The sequence below is a fragment of the Meles meles genome, chromosome 7 (assembly GCF_922984935.1).
Source record: "Meles meles chromosome 7, mMelMel3.1 paternal haplotype, whole genome shotgun sequence".
NCBI lineage: Eukaryota > Metazoa > Chordata > Mammalia > Carnivora > Mustelidae > Meles > Meles meles.
In genome coordinates, this window is record NC_060072.1 from 116,474,730 (window position 1) to 116,490,456 (window position 15,727).

Sequence of the window (15,727 nt, forward strand, 5' to 3'; positions counted from 1 at the left end):
TTCATTGACTCTTTTGCCATGAATTAACAGTGTCCAGGTTAAATGTGATTAGAGGTAAACATTTATTACAATATGAATGTATACATACATTTTGAATCATAAAAACAAGAATGAAAAGAGATGAGAATATTTAGTAGTTTATACCTGTTCTAGGGTTAGTCTTTCTATACTTTGGTGGGTGATCCCACTTTGAGGCAAGGACGCATTTATGGAAGTGGGGTAACTGAGCCAGAAGTAAATCTGCTGTATGATTATTTCTTATATTCACAAATCTTTGTCAGCTACTAGTTACACACTGCCCTTTAGGAAGAAATATATCAGTGTTTTGCATTCTCCTGACAAGCTTAACGATACCATTTTTCAGCAAGAATTGGGAACTTATGGGAACGAACTTCTAGAAAAGAACTTGAGCATGAAAGGAAGGGTTTTTCTATTTTTTTTTTTTTTTTATTATTTATTCATTTGACAGACAGAGATCACAAGTAGGCAGAGAAGCAGGCAGAGAGAGAGGAAGGGAAGCAGGCTCCCCACTGAGCAGAGAGCCCGATGCGGGGCTCGATCCCAGGACCCTGGGACCATGACCTGAGCTGAAGGCAGAGGCTTTAACCCACTGAGCCACCCAGGCGCCCCGGGTTTTTCTATTTTTATTTATTTTCTTTTTCTCCGTTGTTAGTGGCTTACTATTTATAGTTACAATAGTTGAGGAATTAGTGGTTGTGTTGAGTTAGCAGTCCTGGGAGCAGGTAAAGTTAGTGGGTTAACCAGATTGATATTTTCCTTGGAAGAATTTTGGTATTATAGGGAAGAGATGAAAAATTTCTGGTTTTATGAACTAGCTCATGAGACTATCCCTAGCACTGCACTCAATCATCTGTTGAGAGCCCCAACTTCTTCAAGTAGGTGGGTTTTACCTATTAGTTTGTCTCTTAGGGATAAAAGGACAGACATGATAAGCAAAGATCTTCTTTTAGTAGAAATAAACTGGGTTAGCATAAATTGTACCTAATATTTGGCCCAAGGAGGCAACTGATGCAGCAGAAATATTCTGACATTAAAAGAAAAGTTTATGCTGAAAAGAAAAAACAAAAAAGCTGTTTTAGTATTTTAGTTTATATAGTGCTGAAGTGACAATTTAAATCTATGCTATGAGGTAAATATCTGGGATTCCTTGTTTAGATTGTGTATTTCAAAATAACCATGTCTACCTGTTGACAGCCAAGATGAAGATCTCCAGCCACTTGGTAAACTGGAAATACAGGGTATAAGAAGACAGCACAAAGGAGCATGCTCTCCCCACTTGTAAACTATGTGCTTGATCCAGGTTGGGGCCACCCTGCCCACTGCTCCACATAACAGGGAAGAGTGGCACTCAGAGTAAGGAAGAGGTATCCATGGCCTAATACCCAAGTTTTTTGTGCTTACACTTGCATTGACCCATGTTTGAGTGGAGGGAGCCAGTTTGCATTCCATAGGAGATTGTCCATTTAGGAGGCCAAGTATAGCTCTGAAGAAGTTAGGCTCGCTGCTGGCCCAGTAATTTAAATCCAAGCTGATTAGATCCAAAAGTTCAGAGACCAGGGGAAGAGCTTGAGGCAACTAATCTGGGATTCTCTGTGAAGCAGAGAAAAAGGAAGAAACAGAAAGCTACCTGATTCATTTTTGTCCCTAGTAGACTATCAAACCTATCAGGGCTGACTTACAAAAGGGCAAGCAAGTGGCCAACTAAGAATCTCATGAAACAGAGTGGAGCACAGTAGCAGAGTGCTATTGTTTCTGAAAATACACTAGAGAAATACAATGAAGTGTGATATGAACTGGGAATTAGGGTAAATCCTCTTGTATAAGTATTTACTTTGTTAACTGTTCTGCACATATGCTCATTTTTATGAGAATATATATTGTATTTTGGCTACATATTGAGTAAATTCAATCTTACTCTACTGGGCTAGATAGTGCCCCCCCCCACCCCAAATTCCTATCTCCCCAGAATCCAGAATCTGAATGTGACCCTTTTTGGCAATAGGGTCTTTGCAGTTGTAATCAAGTTAAAATGAGGCCATCCTGGGTTAGTGTGGGCCCTAATATATTTACTGGTGTCCTTCTAAATAAATGGAAATCTGACACAGACACACAGGAAAGAAGACCACGTGGAGACAGTGGCAGAGATTGGAAGGTGAAGCAACAAGCCAAGAACATCAGGGATTGCTGGGGACCACCAGAAACTGAAAAGACAAGGAAGAGAGCACCAACACCTTGGTTTTGGACTTCCAGCCTCTAGAATTGTGAGTGAATTAAATTTTGTTGTTTTAAGCCACCAAGGTTGTGGTGCACTGCTTCCCTTTTATACGTTTCTTTAAATGGGTTTGTTTAAAATTGTTTTCTGGGCTTTTAATATTTCAAATAGTTTACATTTTAGCTAGAAGATAATACTTCCATATAAAAGCTAACTAAACACAAATTTTTTCAACTTTTCCTTAAAAAGACATAGAGAAAATAGTTCCCAAAGAATCACCACTTACCAGGTGATAAATATATATACACAAAAAGTCAAATGCTCACCTGCAGATATGGTTGATTAGCATATTTGGGTAGAAAATTGTTCTTAAACCTTGTATTCCATCTGACGGGACCCTATAAACTTCACTGCTCTGTAGACAGCTTCACTTCTGCTTCTGCTGCATCTTCATGGAAATCACAGTACTGATCCCACACATACCAGGAGAAAATAAGGAAGACTTGGAGCAAATCCAAGTCCATGGTAAGAACTATACAAAAAAGGCCTCCACCAGTGGTATGTAGCATCCTGTTTGTGTGTAAAGTGAGGCACATACTGTGAAGAAACAGAGGAAAAACTCTGGGAAGAACCCAGGAAGAACCCAGCATGCATCTATGGTCATGTTTACTAATTATTTGCTAGAAAAGGGCAACCAGTTTTCCAGAGAGTAGTCTTTGGTGATTCTTCCTCTTCTCCTCAATCTCTAATGAAGGAGTGTCTTTTGATTCAGTTCTTGGACTTTCTATCTACATCAACCTTTTTAGGTGATCTCACCCAGTGCAATGGCTTAAATGCTGGCTACATACTAGTGACATCCAAAATAATAACCTCCAGTCCAGGCCTCTCTCCCACATTCCAGAAGTGTATGTCCAATGACCAACTCAGTCTCTGTAGCTGGACAACCAATGAACATCTGTGTCAGCATATCCAAAACTGAGTTTCTGGTCTTCCTCCTGAATGCCATGCATCTTCTACTTACAGCCCTTCCCATCTCCACTGATGGCAACTCCCTCCTTCTAGTTTCTCAGGCCAAACCTTAGAGTTTTCTTTACTCTTCTCTCATGTCCCACTTGTTTGTCTCTACGTTCAGAGTATATTCCGAATCTGGCAGATGGGTTGCACTAGATACAATGACAGTATGCCAGCAGAACTGCAGGTATATGTATCAAGGAGTAGGCTGCATATCAGCACGGCTGGAGGCAAGGGACACTCAGCAGTATGGAAAGCAAAACCTGCATCAGCAAAGGAGTCAGCAGATATCAAGGCCCAGCTATGGAGTCTGGAATGTGCAAGCCAAGTCCTAGCATTTTTATAACAGAGATCGTGTACAAGAAGCAAGACAAAACCTCACTTAACCAAGTGGAGCCAGCCTAAAAGTCTCAGAAATAGGAAGAAGTTCACTCATCAGATATGGGCACCAGACAAGCCTGAACTAGCAGTGCTGGACTATAGATCTCTTCTACTACAGGGATTTGGTCTGGAGGCTGGAATGGGGCTACATCTGCAAAGAAAGTCAAGAGGCCCTGGTTTGGAGAGACTGAGATACTGGGGTGATAGTAAAGCTGGTCTAACACATTCTAACAAGATTACCAAGGAAATTTGTTTCTGATATGCTCTGATTCCAAACAAGGAGGACAGATATTTGAGTGTATGTACTGAGGACCTCGAGATAGTAGTTCCCAGGCTTGTGTCGTATGAGCCCCAGTAGGCTTAATGCACAGTTAGATTGGCCTTAACAGTGAAATAGTTAAACCTCATATGGGAAAATCCCCTTTCATACGTTTTTGGCTTAAATGAAATAGCTTTGTCTTTCATGTGCAGCAGAAATACCAAAGGAGACACCTCCAATTCTCCAGGTTAGAGTGTAAACATTCTAGATGTTCCTTTTGTAAGCCAAATGAAGGGAACCTCCAGAATCTCTAGAAGAATTGGTAACATGAGAGACAACAAATGCTGCCTGGTTTGGTTTCTTTTTCCTAGAAGGGAAAAGACTGAGAGCATCTTTTTCTTGATACCAGGCTGAAATTGCTTGGACAACCAAAAATCTGTTTTTCTAGAACTAAAGAAGTGTTACAGTTTCTATGCCACTGTGAATTGAGGGGTCTGGAAAAATCTCTGGCCAAAAACACCTTCAAAACATCACTCTCACTTTAGTGTCTAAAATTTCTCTATTCAAGTCTCCTTTGGATTTGAGTAAAAATTCCTGGTTATTGTGCAAACTGGTTTTCAGGGAGGGCTCATGTATTTCAGAATGCCTCTGCTTTTCCACCAGATGAACACAGCAGGCTATATTTCTGTCTGCGTAAAGGAGTCAGGCACAAATCTTGAGCTCTGGTGGAAGTAGACCATCTGAAGCATTCTAGAGGTGGGAGGATCAGCCCAAGAGACTGTCAGAAAAAGGCAGGGACACTGCGAGAAAGCAGGAATTGGGGAAACAAATGTTTCCCAGAGATGCTGTTTTTGAGCAAAATGAATTATGAGCATCTGTGGCAGGAGGGAACTGGGGTCACAGTGAAGGGCAAGAAACAGACTGTCACACTGGGGAGCCACATGGGGAAGATGAATCCCCATAATATTTGGCTTTGATAGTGAGAAGGGCTGAATTTTGTGAGTTTTTACAACAAGCAGGACTTAAAGCCTGGAATTTTAAAAAACGTGTGTACTCAATCTAGGATAGTCCAGAGGGCATTAAGAAGTGGAGTCCTGCCCTTAAAAAGACAGCAGGATACAGAGTCAGCAGAGATAAAGAGATGCAGTGTAGAAGCAGCAATTTGAAAAAGGCCTGGGTCACACGGAAGAGAGAGTGATTTTCTCATCTCAGGGGATGTCCCAGAGAGACAGGATCATGAGAATGCCTCTCCAGGAACAAAGGATCTGACAGGTGTCATTTCCCTCCCCCTGTCCCCGGCATAAACATATGGCCACTTGCAGGAATCACTGCAGTGCCCACACTTGATGCCTAACTTGCTTACACCAACTCCCATGCCCCTATGCTTCACTGAATTTTCCCTTCCCAGTTACGCTCGCCTCTGCTGTGGTACTATGGGGCCCTTCTCATAGAAGACTGATGCAAACCTCAACAGCAGTAAGTGTCCTGATCCATAACTTTTGTGGGACCTCAGTACCAGGAGTGGTGGCATCAGGTCTTACTTAGCAAACAGACCAGTGCGCACCTTGTTAAAATTTCTCCCACCCAGCCGGGTACCAAACACTGCCTGAAACGGCAGAAAGAGCTTCTGCAGACAAATGGAGTGAAGGAAAAATCAGCCAGGACTCAACAGCAAGGCACATACAACACACATAGGAGACACTTCCTGAAGTGCCAGGTCCTAGGGAATGGGACAACTGCACTGCAAAGCACTACAGAACATCCTCATAAGGACATTCAAGAGCTGGAGGCTTAGCTGACATTTCTAACACACAGAAATGGACACAGAGTGTTGGACAAAATGAGGAGACAGAGGAATATGTTCCAAATGAAAGAACAGGACCACACCATAGCAAGAGACCTAAGTGAAACGAATATAAGTAATACACATGATAGAAATTCAAAGTAATGATCATGAAGATACCAGACTTGAGAAAAGTAGAGGACATCAGTGATACCCTCAACAAAGAGATAAAAAGAAACCAATCAGAAATTAAGAACACAATAAATGAAATTAAAAACACACTTGATGGAATAAATAACAACTTAGAGGAAATAATGAATTAATGACCTGGAAGAATGAGTAATGGAAATTAATCAAGCAGAGCAAATGGGAGAAAGAATTATGGAAAATGAGAATAGACTTAGGGAACTCAGTGACCCCATCAAGCATAAAAACAGTTGCATGATAAGAGGCAAAGATAAGAAGAGAGAGAAACAGGAGGAGAAAAATTATTTGATGAGTTAATAGTTGAAAAATGTCCTAATCTGAAGAAGGAAACAGATATCCAGACCCAGGAGGCACAGAGATGCCCCCAAAAATCAACCCAAGGAGGTCCACACCAAAACACACATTAATTAAAATGGCAAAAAGCAGTGATAAAGAAAAAATAAAAATAAAAGCAACAAGAGAAAAGTCAGTTACATAAACTTATGGGAAACTCCATAAGGCTATCAGCAATTTTTCAATAGAAACTTTGCATGTCAGAAGGGAGGGGCATGATCTATTCAAAGTGCTGAAAGGGAAAAGTCTGCGGCCCAAAAAACTCTCCAGCATGGATATCATCCAGAATAGAAGGAGAGATAAAGAGTTTCCCAAACAAAAGTTTAAGTTCATGACCACTAAACCAGTCCTACAAGAAATATTAAAAGTAACTCTTTGAGTGGAAAGGAAAGACTATAAATGAGAATATGAAAAGTAAAAACCACAAAAGCAGTAATAGTATTTCTGTTAAAAAAAAAAAAGTCAAGGGATTCATAAAATAAAAGACATAATATAGGACACCATATACCTAGAACATTGGAGTGGGGAGTAAAGAATGGGTTCAAATTTAAGTGACCATTAACTTAATATAGACTGCTATATGCAGAAGATGTTATATACAAACTGAAAAGTAACCACAAATCAAAAGCCAGTAATAGATATGCAAAGAATAAAGAGAAAGGAATCCAAGTATACAACTAAAAAAAGCCAGCAAACCATGAAAAAGAGTGAGAAGAAAAGATCAGAGAAAAACTACAAAAACAACTGCAAAACAAGTAACAAAATGGCAATAAGTACATACCAATAATTACTTTGAATGTGAATAGACTAAATGCTTCAATCAAATGCTTGGGTGGCTCAGTCATTTAAATGTCTGCCTTTGGTGCAGTCATGATCCCAGGGGTGTGGGATCAAGTCCTTCACTGGGCTCCTTGCTCAGCAGGGAGCCTGCTTCTCCCTCTGTCTCCTTCTCCCCCTACTTGTGTGCTCACTCACTCGCTCTCTGTCAAATAAATTATATCTTCAAAAAAAGAAAAAGACATAAGGTGACAGATACAAAAACAAGAACCATCTATATGCTGCCTACAAGAGACTCATTTCAGACTCATTTCAATCAGCAGGTGTCTGCAGAAATTGTTCTAAGGGGGAATTTTATAGCAATACAGACCTACCTCAAGAACAATCTCCAATAAACAACTGAAGGTTACACCTAAGGGGACTAGAAGAACAACAAACAAATCTCTGAACCAGCAGAAAGAATGAAATAATAAAGATTGGAACAGAAATAAATAATATAGAAACTGAAAAAACAATGAATGAAAAATCAATGAAATCAGGAGCTGTTTCTTTCAAAAGATCAACTTCTAGCCAGACTCATGAAAAAAAAAGAGAGAGAACCCAAATAAACAAAATCACTAATGAAAGAGGAGAAATAACAACCAAGACTACAGAAATACAAATAATTGTAAGAAACTATAAATGAAAACTTACATGCCAACAAGTTGGGACAACCTAGAAGAAATTGATAAATTCCTAGAAACATATAAACTACCAAAACTGAAGCAGGAAGGAATAGGAAATTTGAACAGACTAATAACCAGCAAAGAAATTAAATCAGTAATCAAAAAAACTCCCAAAAAACAAAAGTCCAGGGCCAGATGGCTTCTCAGGTGAATTCTACCAAACATTTAAAGAATAATTAATGCCCATTCTTTTCAAAGTTGTCAAAAAAAATAGAAAGAAAAATTACAAATTCATTCTATGAATTTGGAATCATCCTGATACCAAACCAGGAAAGACACACACAAAAGGAGAACTACAGAACAGTATCTCTGTTGAACACAGATGCAAAAATCTTCAACAACATACCAGCAAACGGAACCCAAAACACATTGAAAAATCATCCACCACAATTAACTAGGACTTATCCCTGGGATGTAAGGGTGTTCATCATTCACAACTCAATCAACATGATACATACCATTAATAAGAGGAAAGATAAAAAACATATGATCATTTCAATGGAAGCAGAAAAAGCATTTGACAAAGTACAATGTCTATTCATGATTAAAACCTGCAACAAAGTAGTGTTAGAGGGAAAGTACCTCAACACAATAAAAGCCCTATATGAAAAACCCACAGTGAACATCATGCTCAATGGAGAAAAACTGAGAGCTTTTCCCCTGAGGTCAGGAACAAGACAAAGATGTCCACTCCCACCACTTTTATTCAACATAATATTGGAAATCCCAGCCATAGCAATTAGACAACAAAAAGAAATAAAAGGCATCCACATTGGTAAGGAAGAAGTAAAACTTTCACTGTGTGCAAATAACAGGATACTTTATATAGAAAACCCTAACCTCTCCACCCAAAGCTACTAGAAATAATAAATCAATTCAGTAAAGTCACAGGATACAAACTCAATGCACAGAAATCTGTTGCATTCCTGTACACTAAAAATGAAGAAGCAGAAAGCAAAGTTAAGAAAGCAATCCCATTTATAATTGCACCAAAAAAGATACCTAGGAATAAACTTAACCAAAGAGGTGAAAGACCTGTTTTACTCTGAAAACTAGAAAACACTGATGAAAGAAATTGAAGATGATACCAAGAAATAGACATTCCATGCTCATGGATTGGAAGAATAAATATTTTTTAAAAGTCTATAAAAGTCAGTATCTTACCGATTTAATGCAATACCTATCCCTATCAAAAGACCCCAAATACCCAAAGCAATTTTGAAAAAATAAAAACAAAATTGCAGCTGTCACAATTTCAGACTTCAAGTTATATAACAAAGCTGTAGTAATCAAAACAGTATGGTCCTGGCATTAAAAACAGATACCTAGATCAATTGAACAGAATAAAAAATCCAGAATAGAAAATAACTCACAATTGTATGGTCAATTAATCTTTGACAAAAGAATAAAGAATATACAATGAGAAAAATTCTCTTCAACAATTGGTGCTGGGAAAACTGGACAGCTACATGTAAAAGAATGAAATTGAACCACTTTCTTCCACTGTACCCAAAAATAAACTAAAAAATGGATTGAAGACCTAAATGTAACACCTGAAAATCATAAAAATCCTTGAAGACAGCACAGGCAGTAATGTCTCTGACATTGGTCATAGAAACCTTTTTTTCTAGATACGTTTCCTGAGGCAAGGCAAATAAAAGCAAAAGTAAACTATTGGTACTACATAAAAATAAAAAGTTTCTGCACAGTGAAGGAAACCATCAACAAAACTAAAAGGCAACCTATGGAATGGGAGATGATAATTACAAAGGACATATACAGTAAAGGACTAGTTTCCAAAATAGAGAAAGAACTTACACAACACTCAAAAAACTAATAATACAACTAAATATGAGTAGAAGACATGAACAGACATTTCTCCAAAGAAGACATTCAGATGGCCAACAGACATGAAAAGATGTTCCACATCACTCAACATCACAGAATGCAAATTAAAGTATCATGAGATATCATCTCACACCTGTCAGAATGGCTAAAATAAATTTAATAAATAAAATTTGAAAAAACACAAGTGTTGGCAAGGATATGGAGAAAAAAAGGAAGCTTCATGCGTGATTGGTGGGTGCAGCCTCTGTGGAAAACAGCATGGAGTTTCCTCAAAAAGTTAAAAATAGAACTACCATGTGATCCAGTAATTCCACCACTGGGTATTTACCCCCAAAATACAAAACACTAATTCAAATGGATATATGCACCCCTATGTTTATTTTAGCACTATTTACAATAGCCAAATTATGGAAGCAGCCCAAGTGTCCATGGATAGATGAATAGATAAAGAAGTGGTATATATAAAAAAAAGAAGTGGTAAATACATACAAAATATTATTCAGTCATAAAAAAAGAATAAAATCTTGCTATTTGCAACAACATGAATGGAGCTGAAGAGTATAATGGTAAGCAAAATAAGTCAGTCAGAGAAAGACAACTACTGTATGATTTCACTCATACGTGGAATTTAAGAAACAAAACAAATGAGCAAAGGAAAATAAAAGAGACAAACCAAGAAACAGACTCTTAAGTATGGAGAACAAACTGATGGTTACCGAGGAGAGATGGGTTGGGATATGGGTGAAGTGGATGAAGGAGATTGAGAGTACCCTTACCATGATGAGTGCTGAATAATGTATAGAATTGTTGAATCACTACATTATACACTTGAAATTAATATAACACTATATGTTAACAATATGGGGATTAAAATGTAAAAACTTAGTTAAAAAGTATAGGGTTTCATCACAGAATGAGAAAAAATACTTGTGACTCATACATCAGATAAGAGTCTACTATTAAAAAATATATATATATAATATATATAAAGAACTTTTACAACTCAGTAATTAAAAGTCTACTAGCCCAATTTAAAAAGGGCACAATATTTGAACAGACATTTCTCCAAAGAAAATATACAAATGGCCAATAAGTACATGAAAAGATGCTCATTAGTCAGCAGGTAAATGCAAACCAGTGAGATGAGATACATCCTCTACGCACTAGGATGGCTATGATAACAAATGTTGGTGAAGATGTGGAGAGATGGGAAGCCTTCGCATGAAGAAATGTAAACTGGTGTGGCTGCTCTGGAAAATTTATCAGTTCCACAATAATTTAAAGATGGAATCCCCATGTGAGCCAGCAATTCCTTCCTAGGCATATATCCAAGAGAACTGAAAGCTTATATTCATACAATAACTTGTACACAAATGTGCATAGCAGCAGTATTGTGAATTAATACTGCAAAAAAGGAGCAACAACCCAAACATCCATTAACTGAAAAACGGATAAATAAAATGTAGTATATCTATACAATAGAATGTTATTCAGTCACACAACGGAATGAAATTCTAGCACAAGCTACCATGTGGATAAAACTTGAAAACATTATGCTAAGTGAAAACAATCACAAAAAACCACATTATGATTCTATTTATGTGAAATGTCCAGAATAAACACATCCATTGTGACAGAAAGTAGATTAGTAGTTATCATGGGCTAGACGAAGGGGAATGTGGGGCAATTGCTAATGGGTTCAGAGGTATTTTTTTTGAGAGGTAAAAAGACTTCACTTCATAGGTAAGGGTAATAGTTGCACAACATGGTGAATATATTAAAAACCATTTAATTATATGCTTTATGGTATGTGAAATATATCTCAATATTTTATGGTATAGGAAACATATCTCAATAAAAAGTTAAATATGTGTATATGAGAAAGATCAATAATAGAGAAAAGCTTAACTAAAAATATGGACCGTTTACAGCACTGTATGGTGACAGATGGCAGCTACACCCATGGTGAGCACAGCTCAGCACCGAACCTGTTGAATCATGACGTGGTACATCTGAAACTAAGGTAACACTGCATGTGAACTATATTCAAATAAAAGAATTTTTTAATAGAAAGCTTCCTGGCTACGTTATCTAACCATAGCAATTCAGTTAGATAATAATAAAAATAGATAATACAAAGATGTCTAAAGTCATCTTAAAAACTTGGAAATTAAGAAACACTTTCCACCATAGTGATCAAATAGTACTAAATGCTGGCCAACATGCAGAGCTGCTGGAACTCTCCGACATCAGCTGGCACAGATGTTATGGAAAACTTTTTGGCAGTTTCTTATGAAGTTGAACACATACTTGCCACATGAGCCACTTCTGGATATTTACCTAAGTGAAATGAAAACCTGTGTTCACACAGAGACCTCTGTGGGAATATTTCTAGCTGCTTTATTAATAATTGCCAAAACCTGGAAAAAAAAGTAATTGCCAAAACCTGGAAACAACCCAAATGTCCACCAACTGCTGAGTGAATAAACAAACTGTGGTACATCCATGCAGCAGAATACTATTCAGCAACAAAAATAAATGAACTATTGATACAAGTGGCAATGTGGATGAATCTGGAATGTATTATGTAAAGTGAAAGAAGCCAAACTCAAAAGCCACATCCTGTATGATTCCACTTAAATGACATTCTAGAAAAGGCAAAACTACAGGGATGGAGAACAGATCAGTGATTGCAAGGGTTTAAGACTAGAGGCGGGGGGAGGGGGTTTGACTACAAAGTGGGAGCACAAGGGAATTACCTGGGGAGACGGGGTAGTGTGATGAACTGTTCTGTATCTGCATTGTGGTGATTGTTAGATGGCATCTGTCAAAATGCATAGAAAAAGAGTGTATATTAGGTACTAGGTAAATTAAAAAATGAAGAGAAACATCCTCCAAAATGACCCTTGGATCAAAAAGAAATAAAAATCAAAATTAAAGATTCTAGGACACTTTGCGCCAAAATAATAGGACAGAGTTAAAACTTTTCTTTGTATCCCAAAGAAAACTTATAACCTTAAATGCCTTCATTATTGAAGAATAAAAAACAAAAATAAGAAATAACTTAGCACTCATTCTTATAAGTTAAATGAGAACAATAAAATTAAAAGAAAGTGCAAGAAAGGAATTAAAAGCATTAAAGCTTAAATCAATAAAATAGAAAACCAAATTTTTTTTACAAGGACAACTAAATCCTAGGGCTATTTGAATAACTCAATTGGAGAAATCCCTCACAAGCCTGGCTACAAGCTGAGAAAGGAAAAAGACATAACCACATATACACAGATATTAAAATAATTTGAAGAGAATGTTGCTTGCAATTCTTTGACAAAAATTGAAAACTTAGAGGTAATGGCTGCTTTCTTAGGAAAAATTCACTTGTCAAAATTGACATACGAATAATGGAACAATTACTGTAGAAAAAATCGGAGAGGCAATTGACAATCTGCCAGTCACACAACATGATTTCACAGTTGAGTTCGATCTAATCTTTAAAGAAGAGTCCATTCCAATGTTATTTAAATTATTCCAGGACATAAAAGCTAGTTCATCCACTTGTTTATGAATCTTGCATAATATATATCAAAGCCTGATAGACAAATCAAAGAATGAAATTACAGATCAGTCTCCTTTAGGAATACAGATACAAAAATTACTGAGTAAAATATTAGCAAATTCATTCAAAAAGCATATCAAGGGACAGTGGCTCAGTCAGTTAAGTGTCTGCCTTCAACTCAGGTCATGATCCCAGGGTCCTGAGATTGAGTCCCACATCGGGCTCCCTGCTCAGTGGAGTCTGTTTCTCCCTTTCTCTCGCTCTCTAATACATAAATAAGAAAAAAATTAAAAAGCATATCAAAAATAATAAATTCTGCCTAGTAATGCAAGGTTGATTCAATATCAGGAACTCTATTGATATAATCCAATCACAAGCAAAAATAAAAAATCTCTATAATCATGTCAATAGTTGTTGGCAGTCATTTGATAATAATCAGTATTTATTGTTTTAAAAACTCTAAATAAAATAGGAATAGAATGAAAGAAAACTACTTGAATGTAATTATACCAAATTTATCTGAGCTAAAAACAAAAATCGAAACAAAACGTTAACAAAAAAGTCTGTGTCTATTATTGATACCTTATACTTTTGTGGTCCTACATTCTTTTCAAAACTCTTTCCAAAACATCTCGCTTTGTTCTCACAGCTCCGTGAAGTCAGTTGAGGAACAAACTTCAACTATGCTGCTCCTCACTTTTCATGTTTGTGAAAAGAATGTGGTCTCTGCGATCCCCACAGACCCACACAAGGATTAAAGTCCCACTTCTGTCTGAATTACCAAGCTGGCAAGCAGCAGGGCAACAAGGAAACTTGGTCAAAGATTCCAGCTCTGTTCTCTTCCTTGAATCCAGCAGAGAAACCATCACCCTGAATCCTCCACATTCCGGAAGAGAAGACTCTGGGGCTCTAACTGCTGAGTTATATTTTTGTTGTGACCGAACTCCCTTTGAAGGAAGAAAATTGAAAAAAAAAAAAGATCATTTGCTCAAGGTTTATCCTTTTTCAGTGAATTTTCATCTTTTGTAATTTTGAACATACAAAAATGTTGTGAGCATAGCATAGGGAACAATGTGATGTCCCTCTCTCAGATATGCCAATTATTTACATTTTGCCCAATTTCCTTTATTATTTTCCCTATGTAAACATTTTCCTCCTGAACAGATTGAGAATAAGTTGCTGACATTATCCCCCCTCCCTAAATACTTCAGTGTGTTCTCTCTCGAGGAATAATAATCCACAGCCAGAAATGTAACATTTACATACTACTATCTAATAAAAAAAAAAAACCCATATTCAAATTTCATACTTTTCTCATCCAGAATCAAAGCCCAGGTCATGTACTATCTTTTCTGTTGAGTCTATTTTAATCTGGACACCTGTCTCAATCTTCCTTTGTCTTTCTTGACCATATTCTTGAAGGGTAGGCGGCAGTTTGGAGGGTGTCTCTGAGAAGGAGAAACGGAGCCCCTGGTAGCCAGGTGCCGGCTGGCGACTCTCTGTGAGGCCCTGGTGTTGTTCGGAGCCGGCAGCACACTCACAGGAAGGACTTGGTGTTCTCCTGTCGAACACTAGCAACCTCACAGAACACCCGCAGCCCCGAGGCCACTCTGTGACCGTGCTGGATTACGACAAAAACAAAACCAACCTATAATCATGTCCAAACACAGACAAAACATGACCATTGCCAAAACCACAAAGCACCAAGCACTTCCTTCTCCGGCCAGCATGAAGGACTGCTGCCTGGCCCATTACAGCGTTAGCCTGCCCTCCTTCGAGAGAAGATTGTTGAGACGCCCAATTATAATTCACCCCTGCTTCTTGACAGTGCGCAATCCGAAGCAAGGCCCTGCTTCCTTGAGCCCTCCTCCAAGCCTCCCTAGGAGCCTCAAATCCCAGAAGCCCTCTCTGACACCCCCTGACTGATATCCCTGCATCCCAGGGTGTCTGCTCTCCCTCGCCCAGACTATGAGGGAAGCCAGCTCATTCCATCACAGACGTGCTCCTGTCAGTTTCCGACTCAGGGCATTGACCCCCTCAACTGCTCGACTGGGAAGAGCTATTCCAGGGGACAGCTGGGCTTGGGCAGAGCCAGCAGCCCGCACCCGTGCAGGCTTAGGAACCCTCCCTTTGCCCCAGCTGCCTCAGTCCAAGCCCAGCGACCCCTGACCCCGCCACTGGAAAAACTTGTCACTCTTTGGTCTAAGTCCATCATTTCCCGGGGGTGGGGGGGTCCCAGGAATTCGGAATATTTCTTCCTCCATTCTCATCTGTCAGTCATCTGGAGCTGTTAACTCTCTGCTTTTATTCCTGTGGTGACTGCTAGAAGATGAACAGAATAAGTAGGGGATTGACCCTGAGTGGTCCCTTTAGTTAATGTCACACCTTGGCTTAAAATGTGAGTCAAAACACGGTGATTACAAATTATATGCTGGGCATGCCATGTGGACATTGTTTTCCTTTTTGTCCCTCGTTCCCTTCACGGTGGCAGAGCATTGTAATCTGTCTGGCTTGCTTTCTTCCTTCCTTCCTTTCTTTTTCATTTATTTGAAACAATCTCAAATTTACAGGAAAGCTGAAAACAGTACAAAAACCTCTTTTTTTTTTCCTCAAT

The 15,727-nt window shown here is 38.3% G+C and overlaps 1 long non-coding RNA gene across 1 annotated transcript; it reads left to right on the top strand.

The window, feature by feature from the left end:
• Nucleotides 1-1,233: 1,233 nt before the first annotated feature.
• On the top strand, nucleotides 1,234-14,477 carry LOC123947193. Its single transcript, XR_006819719.1, has 3 exons — nucleotides 1,234-2,282; nucleotides 11,489-11,580; nucleotides 13,763-14,477. It is a non-coding gene; the product is annotated as an uncharacterized LOC123947193 (long non-coding RNA).
• The last annotated feature ends 1,250 nt before the right edge of the window (nucleotides 14,478-15,727 follow it).